The sequence below is a fragment of the Gavialis gangeticus genome, unplaced genomic scaffold, assembly GCF_001723915.1.
Source record: "Gavialis gangeticus isolate Ggan-Ray unplaced genomic scaffold, GavGan_comp1, whole genome shotgun sequence".
NCBI lineage: Eukaryota > Metazoa > Chordata > Crocodylia > Gavialidae > Gavialis > Gavialis gangeticus.
Window position 1 is genome coordinate 2,496,839 of NW_017729000.1, and position 11,028 is coordinate 2,507,866.

The window sequence follows — 11,028 nt, forward strand, 5'->3', positions numbered from 1 at the left end:
CGCGTATGATCAGAGGTCAGGAAAACAGACCTTACGATGACAGGCTGAGAGCCATGGGACTCTTCAGCCTGGAAAAGCACAGGCTCAGGGGTGATCTGATGGCCACCTACAAATTTATCAGGGGTGACCACCAGGATCTTGGGGAACGTTTGCTCACCGGAGCGCCCGAAGGGATGACGAGGCCGAATGGGCATAAACTACTGTAAATCCATTTCAGGCTGGACATAAGGAAGAATTTCTTGACTGTCCAAGCCCCCAAGGTCTGGAACAGCCTGCCATCGGAGGTGGTTCAAGCACCTACATTGAACACCTTCAAGAGCAAATTGGATGCTTATCTTGCTGGGATCCTATGACCCCAGCTGACTTCATAGATTTATAGATTTAGGGTCGGAAGGGACCTAGTAGATCTTCTAGCCCGACCCCCCGCCAGGGCGGGAGAACAACAAAACCCCAAAACAAAAATGGGACTCAAACGAGTCCAGCCAGGTAGGCATCCAGCCTCTTCTTAAAGACCCCCAGGGCAGGGGCCAGCACCACTTCCCTTGGAAGTTGGTTCCAGCTCCTAGCCGCCCTAAAAGGAGGTGTGCTCCAGGTGAGGCTTGAACTCACAACCTCGGCATGGCTCTGCTGCGTACTGCTGTATAAGTACCACGCGCTAACCGATTGCGCCACTGGAGCCCCTGCCCTTTGTGTGGGGGCTGGACTCAAAGATCTTCCGAGGTCCCTTCCAGCCCTAATGTCTATGAAATCTATGAAAATTTTACCAAAAACAAAATGTTGTTATTGAAATACATTAAAAAAACAAAAAGAACAAGGAGGTGGGCAGGTTTTCGCTTTTGCTTTTTATGTAAGAAGCAAAAAATATATAGCAAGGAATTTTGAAATATCCCCCCCACCTCCCTGAAACAGGCTGCAGGAAGGTTTTCCTGGCCAGTTCCAGCATGCAATATCATCCAGAAACACCAGCTAGATTGCCTTCAATAAGGGAAACCAATGAGTCTTCAAGAATATACTGGAACCCCTTGGAAGCAAAAATGGCTGCATTTTAGCAGCAATCCCATCATTAAACCGCACTCTCTATCCAGGGCCTAACTGCAGGTACCATCCCTAATGCAGCTGATCAGAAACCGATCGGCGTGCGCTGGGCAGGACCCAGGCAGAGGCCTGTTATCCAGCGCTCTCTTCTGTAGGGCTCGCTGCAAACGCACTCTCGCTCTTGGAGGCCAACTCGTTTCCTGTTTTGATTCTTCTTCAGCGGGGATTAAACACTGTCGCTTTCTCCCAGCTCTGCTCTGTGCCAAGATGACTTCAAAGACAGTGATGTTGTAATAAGTAACACCCAAGGTACAAAAGACTCTTGCCTTTCAAAAGCAGCACATGGCCCTTGTCGCCTTCTTGATGTACAGACTTGAAGACTCTTTGTACTTCTGTCCCTTTCTATCTCTTCCTCATGCTGTTGGCTTTCACCCACTGACCTGGTCTAATTACCTGGAAGCCGAGACTGCAGCTAATCACAAAGGGTGACTTGGTCCCTGTGAACAAGGCCATGACGTCAAAGGATACGTCCTCAAGACAATGGGATTTAAGAGACGCGTAGGCCATACTCTGGTCTCACTGCCCGGGAATAAGTTCTGCTGATGTCCTGAGGTTGGAAACAGCATAGCATCGTTCTCTGTAGGCTTTGCTTGGCCAGAGTTGGTCAAGGTTGGTCAAGGTTGGCAGAACTAGCAGAGACACCACCAACTGTATCACCCAGATATGTCTATTCTAGGGGGATTTTCCCTGCCTAGCTCTCTTGGTCAGGGTTTTGACTTGGAGTGATTTTCTGAACCCAGTCAAGCCAGCCCAAAGTCCTTAGATTGCAAACAGTCATACTAACAAACCTAAGCTTTTTCTGGCAAACTTTACGATGCTTTGAGGGGGAGGGGTGCAGAGCAAGGCATTACAAAGCCAGTATCGCTGTGTCCTGATTACAGCACTTTTTGGGTATAACTGCCGCAGCACGGCACTGCTGGGTGCCCAGAACCTCACTCACCTGTGGGGTAATGCCACACCTCACCTGTATCCTTCAAATCACGTTGATCTCCTGTCTATATTATTCCACGTCCCCCCATTTCCTGCCCAACCCTGCCCGCGGCTGCCTCCATCTCTCTCCGCAGCCACCTCTTTCATCTGTGCTGCCCCAGGGGCTTTCTCCCCTTTCCAGGAGAAACTCAGTCAGTGATTTCCTGTAAAAACCTTCAATTTTGCTGACATGAAACCCTCCTTCATCTTATCCCTTTGAAGTCCCAAGCCATAACCACAAGTGACCTTTCCTTCAGCCTTTCACAATGTTCCTCTCCGCTCTTCGATTTGGGTAGATTTCTCAGAAAAGGTGACTTCTGCCTTTACAAGGAGCTGCAGCCCACTTTTCTCTCATCCTTATCACCCACCATGTCACTTTACTGGCATTGCTTTTCAACAAGCCAAGCCCTCGTTTTACAGCTGACCTCCCGTCAGCATCCTGCCATTGGCATGCTGGCTCCTCTCAACCAGAGAAGGCAATTACAGCCCTGCAACAGCATAAGCAGCTGGAAACTACCACCTGCAAACCAGGCATTATCAAGCAATGGGGCGGGAAGCTAAATGCAGCCCTGGCTGTGTGATGCCCGAATGCACTCTAATCTCGCAAATGCAGCTGTGCCATTTTGGGGTGGGAAAAAACCCTCTCGAATGGCTCAGAAAACCTCAGAGACTCCTCCCCAGAAAAGGGCCAGGCAGCTAGAGATAAGCAATGCCACAGCACTCTGTTTGCTATTCTCAGTCTGCTGACACTGTAATTAAAGGCTTCGGAAGTATCTTTTATGGTCATCTGGTTTTGGTTTTGTGTTTTTTTTTTTCTCTCTCTCTCTCTCTGCTTGAACTGGTTTATTCTAATTAGTTTGGTGTCTTTGCTGAACTCAGCCCATGATGTCTTTTAAAATGTCTAGCCAAGAGAAGCTACACCATGGCTCTGTACATAGATGAAATCTATCCCTTTGCAGATGGATATGCCCAGATTTCATAGTAGTTTCATAGTTTCTAGGGTCGGAAGGGACCTGAGAAGATCATCTAGTCCGACCCCCCTGCCATGGCAGGAAGAGCACTGGGGTCAAACGACCCCAGTAAGGTGGTCATCCAACCTCCTCTTAAAACCCCCCAGGGTGGGAGCCTGCATCACCTCACTTGGAAGCTGGTTCCAGACCCTAGCTGCCCTGACCGTGAAGTAGCGCCTCCTGATGTCCAACTTAAACCTTCCCTCTGCCAGCTTGTGACCATTGTTCCTGGTCACTCCTTGCGGCGCTCGGGGAAACAGGGACTCCCCCAGCGCCTGCTGATCCCCCCTAACCAGTTTATAACAGGCCACAAGATCCCCCCTCAGCCTTCTCTTTTGAAGGCTGAACAGGTTCAGGTCCCGCAACCTTTCCTCATAGGACCTACCCTGCTGTCCCTTGATTTATTTATTTCTCTGTTTTTTTTCCTTGATAGCCAAATGGGAATTGTGGCCATAAGGGATGGATCGAACCGAACTGAATCAAGCTGAGTCCAGGGACCTAATCCATCACAGTCCTAATCTACAATATTCCAGCTACCCCGCAGCCAGGTTCTCCTGCCTCTGCACAGCTCTGGCCATTGATTAATTGATTCGTTCTTCCCCTGGCAGACACGTGATGGAAGAGATGCTCAGTCACGCCGGTGCCCTTAGGGTCAATGAGACTATGGGATTTCATGGGATCCAACATTGGGTTTCCAGGGGAGAGGAGATATTTGTTGAGTTTTAATTCCCTCTTTGGCATTTCCACCAATGGGCCCCAATTTGCTGAAGCACTGGCTCAACTTTTTGCAGAAGGACGTAAGGACATAAGAATTGCCTTTGCTGCGCCAGACCATAGTCCCTCTTGCCCAGTCTCCTGGTGTCACGCAGGGGCAGAGAGCACACGCTGCAAGGGAGAGTGACTAGCATCTAACCAGGGTTTCTTCCCACTGCTCCTCTCCCCCTTGCACCCTCCAGCATTTGAGGACTAGGAATTTCTGATTCAGAGGCCATACCCCTCACTCCTATGTGTTAGGGGTAAATTTTACCCCATGTATAAATCTCATAAGGTTTTTTACAAACTTGGGAAACCAGGGTCCTTCTGTGACAGGCCAAGAGAGAGCCAGGACCTGTGATTTGGTTTGGGGTTTCATCTGCAAACCAGGAGAATCTACCCTTTTCATGGACAGACAAGATTCTTTGGGTAAATGTGATATCTTTTATTACACCCACTAAAATAGCTGGAAAAATATGTCTTGGCAAGCTTTACAAGCCCCTTCAGACTGCAGACGCTTCCTCTGCCTGAAGAAGGGTGTTTGTGCCCGAAAGCTTGCAAAGAAGAATTTTTCCAATTACTTGAGTGGGTCTAATAAAATATATCACATCTACCCAAAGAACCTTGTCTGTCCATGTCCTTAGACCAACATGGCTACAACCAACACCCCTTTCATGGGCACTTTTCCCTTTAGCAGGAAAGGCCATATAGCATTCGGCAATCGTTATCGCACCCATCCCGACTGCATGGCACTTTGGGGACCATCTCTCCCACTTCAACATCTTTTAGGAGCCTCTATTTCATGATTTCATCCCAGGACCAGAGCACACTCTTGTTGCAGCTGGAAGAGTGTCCTCCTAAGTGTCCGGTGAGGCTGAGAAAAACCCTACCAGATTGTTATTTAGGCTAAAGTCTCATTGATCTCACTGAGCAGCACTAGAGATGGGATTCCTGGTGCTTGCAGCTGAAGAATGGAAAGGCACAGGGCTGAAAAATAAGCCTGAGATTGGGGAGAAGAAAGCCTCTTGCACAGCTCCCCCCAGGAAAGAGGCAGTGGGGAAGAGGAGGTCACTGCGAAGATTTGGGCAGTGCTAAATGGCCATAGAAGCTGGAGGGAAAATGGGGACAGGCAGGGGATGGGGCGGGGGGGGCTGCAGGGATGAATATTTCAAGCTAACACAGGACAGGGATCCATATGGACTCATCCTAAGTAGTGAAGACCACTGAAGCTGAGGTGCTGGGGGCATTGTCGGGTGTTTCATGCAGCCTACCAGACTCAAAGATAGGTGGCAGGAACACCCTTGGCCCTGAGGTTTTGGCAATCTGGGACTGGGGGGAGGTGGTGGGTGAACAGGAGTGGTAAGATTCACCAAAGCACCTGAGAACAGAAAGGGGTGAGGCTCAGCCACCCACCTCTCCTGCCATGCTGTTTTTAAGGAGATGAGTTTAAATCTCAGAGAGTGTCGTAAAGGGTCACTCGGTCCAAATGCATCACCTTTAATTAGCCTTTCTGGTGAATTAGGGCTCTCCACTGTGCCAGGACCCTGTGCTGGTCCAGGCGCCCATGTCTCTTGTCCCTTCTTTCAGCAACCAGCTGCTCTGCTTGCACACAGCAGCTGCTGCAGAAGCAAGGGGCTTTTGCACTGTGGGTTTCTAGTGGTGAGACCAAGGCAGCTTGTATTTATTTATTTATTTATTTTCTGAAATGCAGCAAGCAGTCGCTGGGAGCCCAGAAAGGCAAAACTTTGACACTTTGCACCCTTGCTCCAAGAGCACAGAGCGTGTGTGACCTGCGAGAACCTGACATAGTTTTACAGCAGACATGGGAATGCACCAGGTATTTAGCAAGAGCAGCAGGCAGCAACACTTCCAACAGCTGCAGAGGAAGGAGTCTCCACCTGCTTTCCTCTCCCCTCCAAAATGCAGTGTAAGTGGAGGAGGTCTGCTAGCTTCACTTCCAGGGGCAGCTCTCATTAGGGATAATGTTCGCTGCACACGTGCCGCAAAGACAGAGCCGAGCCTCATGTGACGTGCCCCATTTATAGAATGTATTGTTATTACCATGAAAACAGCCAACCCTTATATATTAGATGTGACATAGCGCTTTAGGTGTTGCACTGTAAGCCCCAAAAGTCTGTGAAACATTAACTAGAGCAAGTGCCAGCACTCAATGGATTTTTACCTGGTTGGAAAGAATGAATTAAATTAATTAACTGGCATTTCTGGAGTGACATCTGCACATCAGTGAAATCACTGAGGTGCCCTCTAAGTGTCTGCTCCAGGGCTGTCCTGCCATTGACTTGAATAAAGCAAGAACTTCACCCATGCTATGTAGGTGCTTCTCTGCTACAATGCTCGTTGACCCCAGAAAGGCCACTGAAACGTAACTGTGGCTTCCACATCTATTGTTTCCCAGGGCATTTTGCTTTTGAGCATAAAGGTGCATGCTCTCAGTGCCAAGGCTGCCAACTCAGCTGGGGCCCTTCAAGACAAGCTGAAGTGATGTGTAGTCATGGTTCTGCCAGCCAGACTATTTTGCATTACACCTGTGTAACCCCAGGATGAAAGCAATGGCACCTGGCAAACAGCCCTGTGTATCATGCATGTAGAAAGACTGGAAGTCAGCTCTTTCTTGCTTAGCTGAGTTGGCACTGCCAGGCTGACGGAGTCAGAACCAGAAAACAGTGACATTTGCTACCCAAGGGAGCAGCTGCGAGGGTGAAGGCACGTGGGGAGCAGATCTCAGGAGTTAGGTGGTGGTGGCTTGACACAGTCGCCTTGCAGAGCTCAGCTGCGCTTCGCATTGTGTTTGATTCCTGTGCATCAAGGTTATGCAGCCACAACAGCAAGGCGGCAGGTGCTGTTCTGGGGACTGTGCATGCTCTGTGAGAGCAGCAGAGCAGTAAATAAAGGCTGAGGTTGTTTTGTTTTTTTAAAGCCTTTTTTTTCCAGCCAGATCCATGCCAGGCTTGGAAACTCTTGCAAGGAGAGCCAGCTGTCTCTCACAGTGCTCTCTGAATCCTCAGAAGAAAAAGAGCTCAGACTCCCCTCTTGGAAAAATTCAGAAATGCGTTGTCTATACTTACTTTCCTTGTTCTTCTTTCTTGTTATCACGGTATATTCAGATGCTTAAGCCCATGAGAAATAATATTTTCTCTTAATATTATTCATTAGTATTTTCTATGGTCATATGATAGTATGAAGCTCTAATACAGAGGGGCAGAGAGAGACTAATCTGTGCCAGTGCTTTCAAGACCTAAGGCAGACAAGGTTCTTTGGGGAAATCTAATGTCTTTTACTAGACCAACTTAAATCATTGGAAAAATTCTTCTTTGCATGTTTTCGGGTACAAGTACCCTTCATCAGTTGCTGTGTGCTCTTCCGGGATGGAGTGAATAGGTTGAGTTTTGCTTGCTTGGAGTTTTCTTGAGTGAAATGACAGCTAAGGGGCTGCTGGAAACCCCCCCAGGTCTAACACCTCTGAAAGAAGAGGCAGAACCAGAGAGGAGCCCAGAAACTGCCCTATGAGGAGTAATATTTGCAAGGACTCTCCTTGCCTTTCTTGGAATTTTGCTAGGAATTAGGAGCCTGCGAAGAGCTGAACGTGACTGGGTTGGAGGAGGAAGTCCTGTGGGATAAATGGAGAACACACAGCAAAAGAAAAATGATTTTGTGTGCTAACGAAGATCAGAAAGTAGCTGAGACGGGAGACGGTGATTCTGCGGACTCCAAACCACAAAACTGCCCTTTAAATGATGGAGCAAGGAGGGAGCGAGGGGGACGCCTGCAACACTGGGTCAGAAATCCTTCCCTGCGTCCTTCTTGTCACACCTGGTACATGCCAGTTCGGACACGGGCCGGGGAGGGAAATCCATGTTCAGGTTACTTTAGTTTAAGGGAGCTTTTCTAGGGACCATCGTAGTCAAGGACAAACTTATGAATGCTGATCCAGGTACCAGAGTCATACACAATAGTTCAAGACTTTTTTTGTTCTTTCAAATACATTTCTTCTCTCTTGGCAAACCAAGTGGATGACAAAATGCCAGGCAATGTCACTGGAAAAGGTCCAACCAACAAAAGGCAGACCTGGAGCTGGACTTTCTCAGAAAGAAGTGGTGTTCGGAGCTGGGGTTTGGTTTTGGGCTTCTCTTGGGTTAAAATTAGCTGTAGGATAATGCTCTAGTGAAAGCCAAAGGCAACTGGGGCTTGCATTTATCAGCCCCTTGAACTGAATGAAGGAGCAGCTTTGGTGCATAGGAATTATGACCGGTTTGCATTGCACATCATGGAAAAGGCAGAGAGAAGAAAACAGATGAAAGGCTGCGGTTTGGCCAGGCAGATAAACTTGCAGCTAATTTCATATGTGCAAGTGGCCCTATTCATCTCAGCAGGACTGTTTAGGCAGTTGTTAAGGATGCATTTAAGCACCTTAATTAGTCAAGGCGTTGGGGGGAGACAGAGAAAAAATGGTAGGAGAGGGGAAAAAAGCCTCCAGTTGCCCTAAGCTTGCTTGGTGAACATGGTATCTGTTCATTACTGAAGCATCGCTGCCCTCGGATGTCGCGTCCTTTGGGTCTAATCCAGCTCCTGCCACAGTCAGTGGGCCGACTTCCACTGACCTCATTTGGAGCCAAACGTCTGCATACAAACCGACGGCACCGTATGGTCCCTTGCTGCTAGCTTCTGCTTGCCTGGACCTCCTCCATCTGAGCCACGTAGCATTACGACGGAGACGGACAACGATCGGTCGCTGCAGTGATTCAGTCGTGACAAAGCTCCTTGTTTCATCTATTCTGTTTCCCCGGGTTTCTGATCAAATCTACGTCCTTGAACATTGCATCGGTGTGGGTACGTCCCATCTATTACTGCTGTCTGTGGGCTCTTACTGCTATCAGAGGATTAAAGACTGGTGACAGCTGAATTGATAGAAACCCCGCTGGTATTCGCCCTGGCTTGAATGTTTTGCCATGCTTTGGAAATGAGTTTTCCGATTAGGAACATACACATTACCCATGCTGGCTAATACCCTGTCTCCAGGAACGGCCAGTACCCCGAGCTTCAAAGAAAGGTGGAAGAAATACCATTGATATTACTGGGATTTCTCACTGGACTTTGGTGACTGTGCCTTTAATTTCCATCTTAGGCTTTCACTTTTTAATCTGTGTGCATGACTGCTTATTTTACACCTGAAGGGAGAACGGAGGGGGCTCACACTTCTGTATGTGTCGCGTGCAATCATCCAGAGAAAAGAATTTGCAATAAACCCCAGGACATGTCAGGGCTACTTATATTAGGATTATGATTTCAGCTGCTGTTCTGTCCCCTTCTGTATTTGCTATAGTCTTGCCCAGTCTTTATATCCTAAAGCACATAGCGGGGCATGGGACTTGGGCATGTTCTATGCACAGGTTGTTTAAATAGTGAAGCGAGCGGCTGCCAATGACTTGATGCTGATGTTTCTTCTGGTCCTGGGAATGGAAAGGGATGGGGAGACTGATTGGGACAACTGGGGCATAACACGGGAGTGTTGCTAATGCTGCCTTATCCCTGCTTCTCCCAGCATCCTGGAAGCCCCTCGGCCCGGGAAGCCCCTGGAGTCCCCTTTGGCAAGCACTGAGCTCTGTAACCATGATAGGAGGGTGGCAGACAGCAGCTGCTCTTTGCTATATTGGCCCTTCAGGACTCTGCAGCACTCCCCAAACCCTCCTGGATGCTTGGTTTGGTTTGGTTGGGACGACACATAAGCGCTTGACTGAAGTGTAGAAGGTGAATCAACAATAGGCTATGCTGGAACGTGACTCTTTTGGCTGAATGGGAGATGACAATGTTGTTAATAACAGGGTGGGGGTCCTCATGTGCTGCACAATACATATTTTATTTGCCAATCCTCTGTGCCCTCAGTATTTGTGCCATTGCCCTTCTGCTACCAGATCTCACATTTGTTGCAAACATGGTGGGTGAAATTCCTACAAGGGGTTAATGGCATGGCATTGCTGGGGTCACACCCCAGAAGTCCTCCCTACTTGAACCTCCTTTAACTGGTGTTATTGCTCCACTGAATTTGCATCAAAGAGGGAAAACATCCTCCAAAGAAGGGTGTGCGCAGCTGTGAGAGCTACTCTGAGCTGTGCATGCTCACCCAGGAACGAGCTGATGTTTTGCTGCGCTGCTGCAGGTTTGTAAGTCTTTGGGGATGACAGGTCCACAATGCAAGTAAATCAGGCCTAGAGCTTTCTGTGTTAAGGTGTGTTGGCTTCTGAGGTTAGAAGGAAGCATCCAGAGAAAAAACAGGCTTCATACCAGAGACGTTCTTTTCCTTTCCCTTGTACCTTTCCCTGCGATGTACGGTTTTGTGCACTGCACGGCATCCCGTAAAAGAGAATAACCACTGACCTGCATACAACAGACCATTGCAAATAGTAGAAAACGAGGGCTGGAAGGGACCTCAGGAGGTCACATCTAGTCCAACTCCCTGCTCCAAGCAGGACCAGCCCCAACTACATCATCCCAGACAAGGCTTTGCGTAGCCGGGTCTTCAAGACCTCCAAGGATGGAGACTGCACCACCTCTCTGGGAACAGTGATTCACCACCCTTCTAATGCTCTTTTTAGAAAGTGATGCCCCCCCGCAATGCTACCAAACATCTGCATTTAGCTGCCACAACTGCTACTGATAGGGGCATCCTCTCAGATCATGCCCATGATAACATGCAATGGTTATGCAAGTATAGGTTCCTGTATATATGTATAAATTGGTTGTTAAGAAAATAAGTGATCATATCAGCAAAGTTTGCAAATGTTGGGTCTAGGCTTTCACGCGAGCTTTCTAGTTGGTGGAAACAGTCTAAAATGATATTGGAAACAGCTAGAAACAGGCTATTAATAGAGCAGAGAGCATACTTGGCTTTTGCAAAGTTAGGGTTTTATGGGTATTGTAGAAAGAAAGAAAGCTGGCTACATTAAGTCTACACTATGCTGTAGGGCCACAGGAAAGTATCTTTTTAAGAGGTTTATAAGGATAAAGGACTAAAACATCAGCCACAAAGAGGAAAAGAGCACAGATAGATAGATGGGCATTGGAAGCAGAAAGGGCAGCAGTGACAGGAGAATGATTTCTCAAACCACTAAATGACTTTAGGGTGGTTTTCATCACAGCTGGGAAAGTCCAGTAAGAGATGAGCAAGGGAAAATGCTTGCCACCT

At 48.2% G+C, this 11,028-nt stretch overlaps 1 protein-coding gene and 1 non-coding gene across 3 annotated transcripts in view; both read right to left on the reverse strand.

Moving 5' to 3' along the window:
• Positions 1-11,028, reverse strand: part of ITK (IL2 inducible T-cell kinase) — a 42,300-nt gene that overhangs the window by 25,214 nt on the left and 6,058 nt on the right. The gene's annotated exons all lie outside the window — the stretch shown is intronic.
• Positions 585-678, reverse strand: TRNAI-UAU. Its single transcript has 2 exons — positions 641-678; positions 585-620 (listed from the first exon to the last, which is right to left on the reverse strand). It is a non-coding gene; the product is annotated as a tRNA-Ile (tRNA).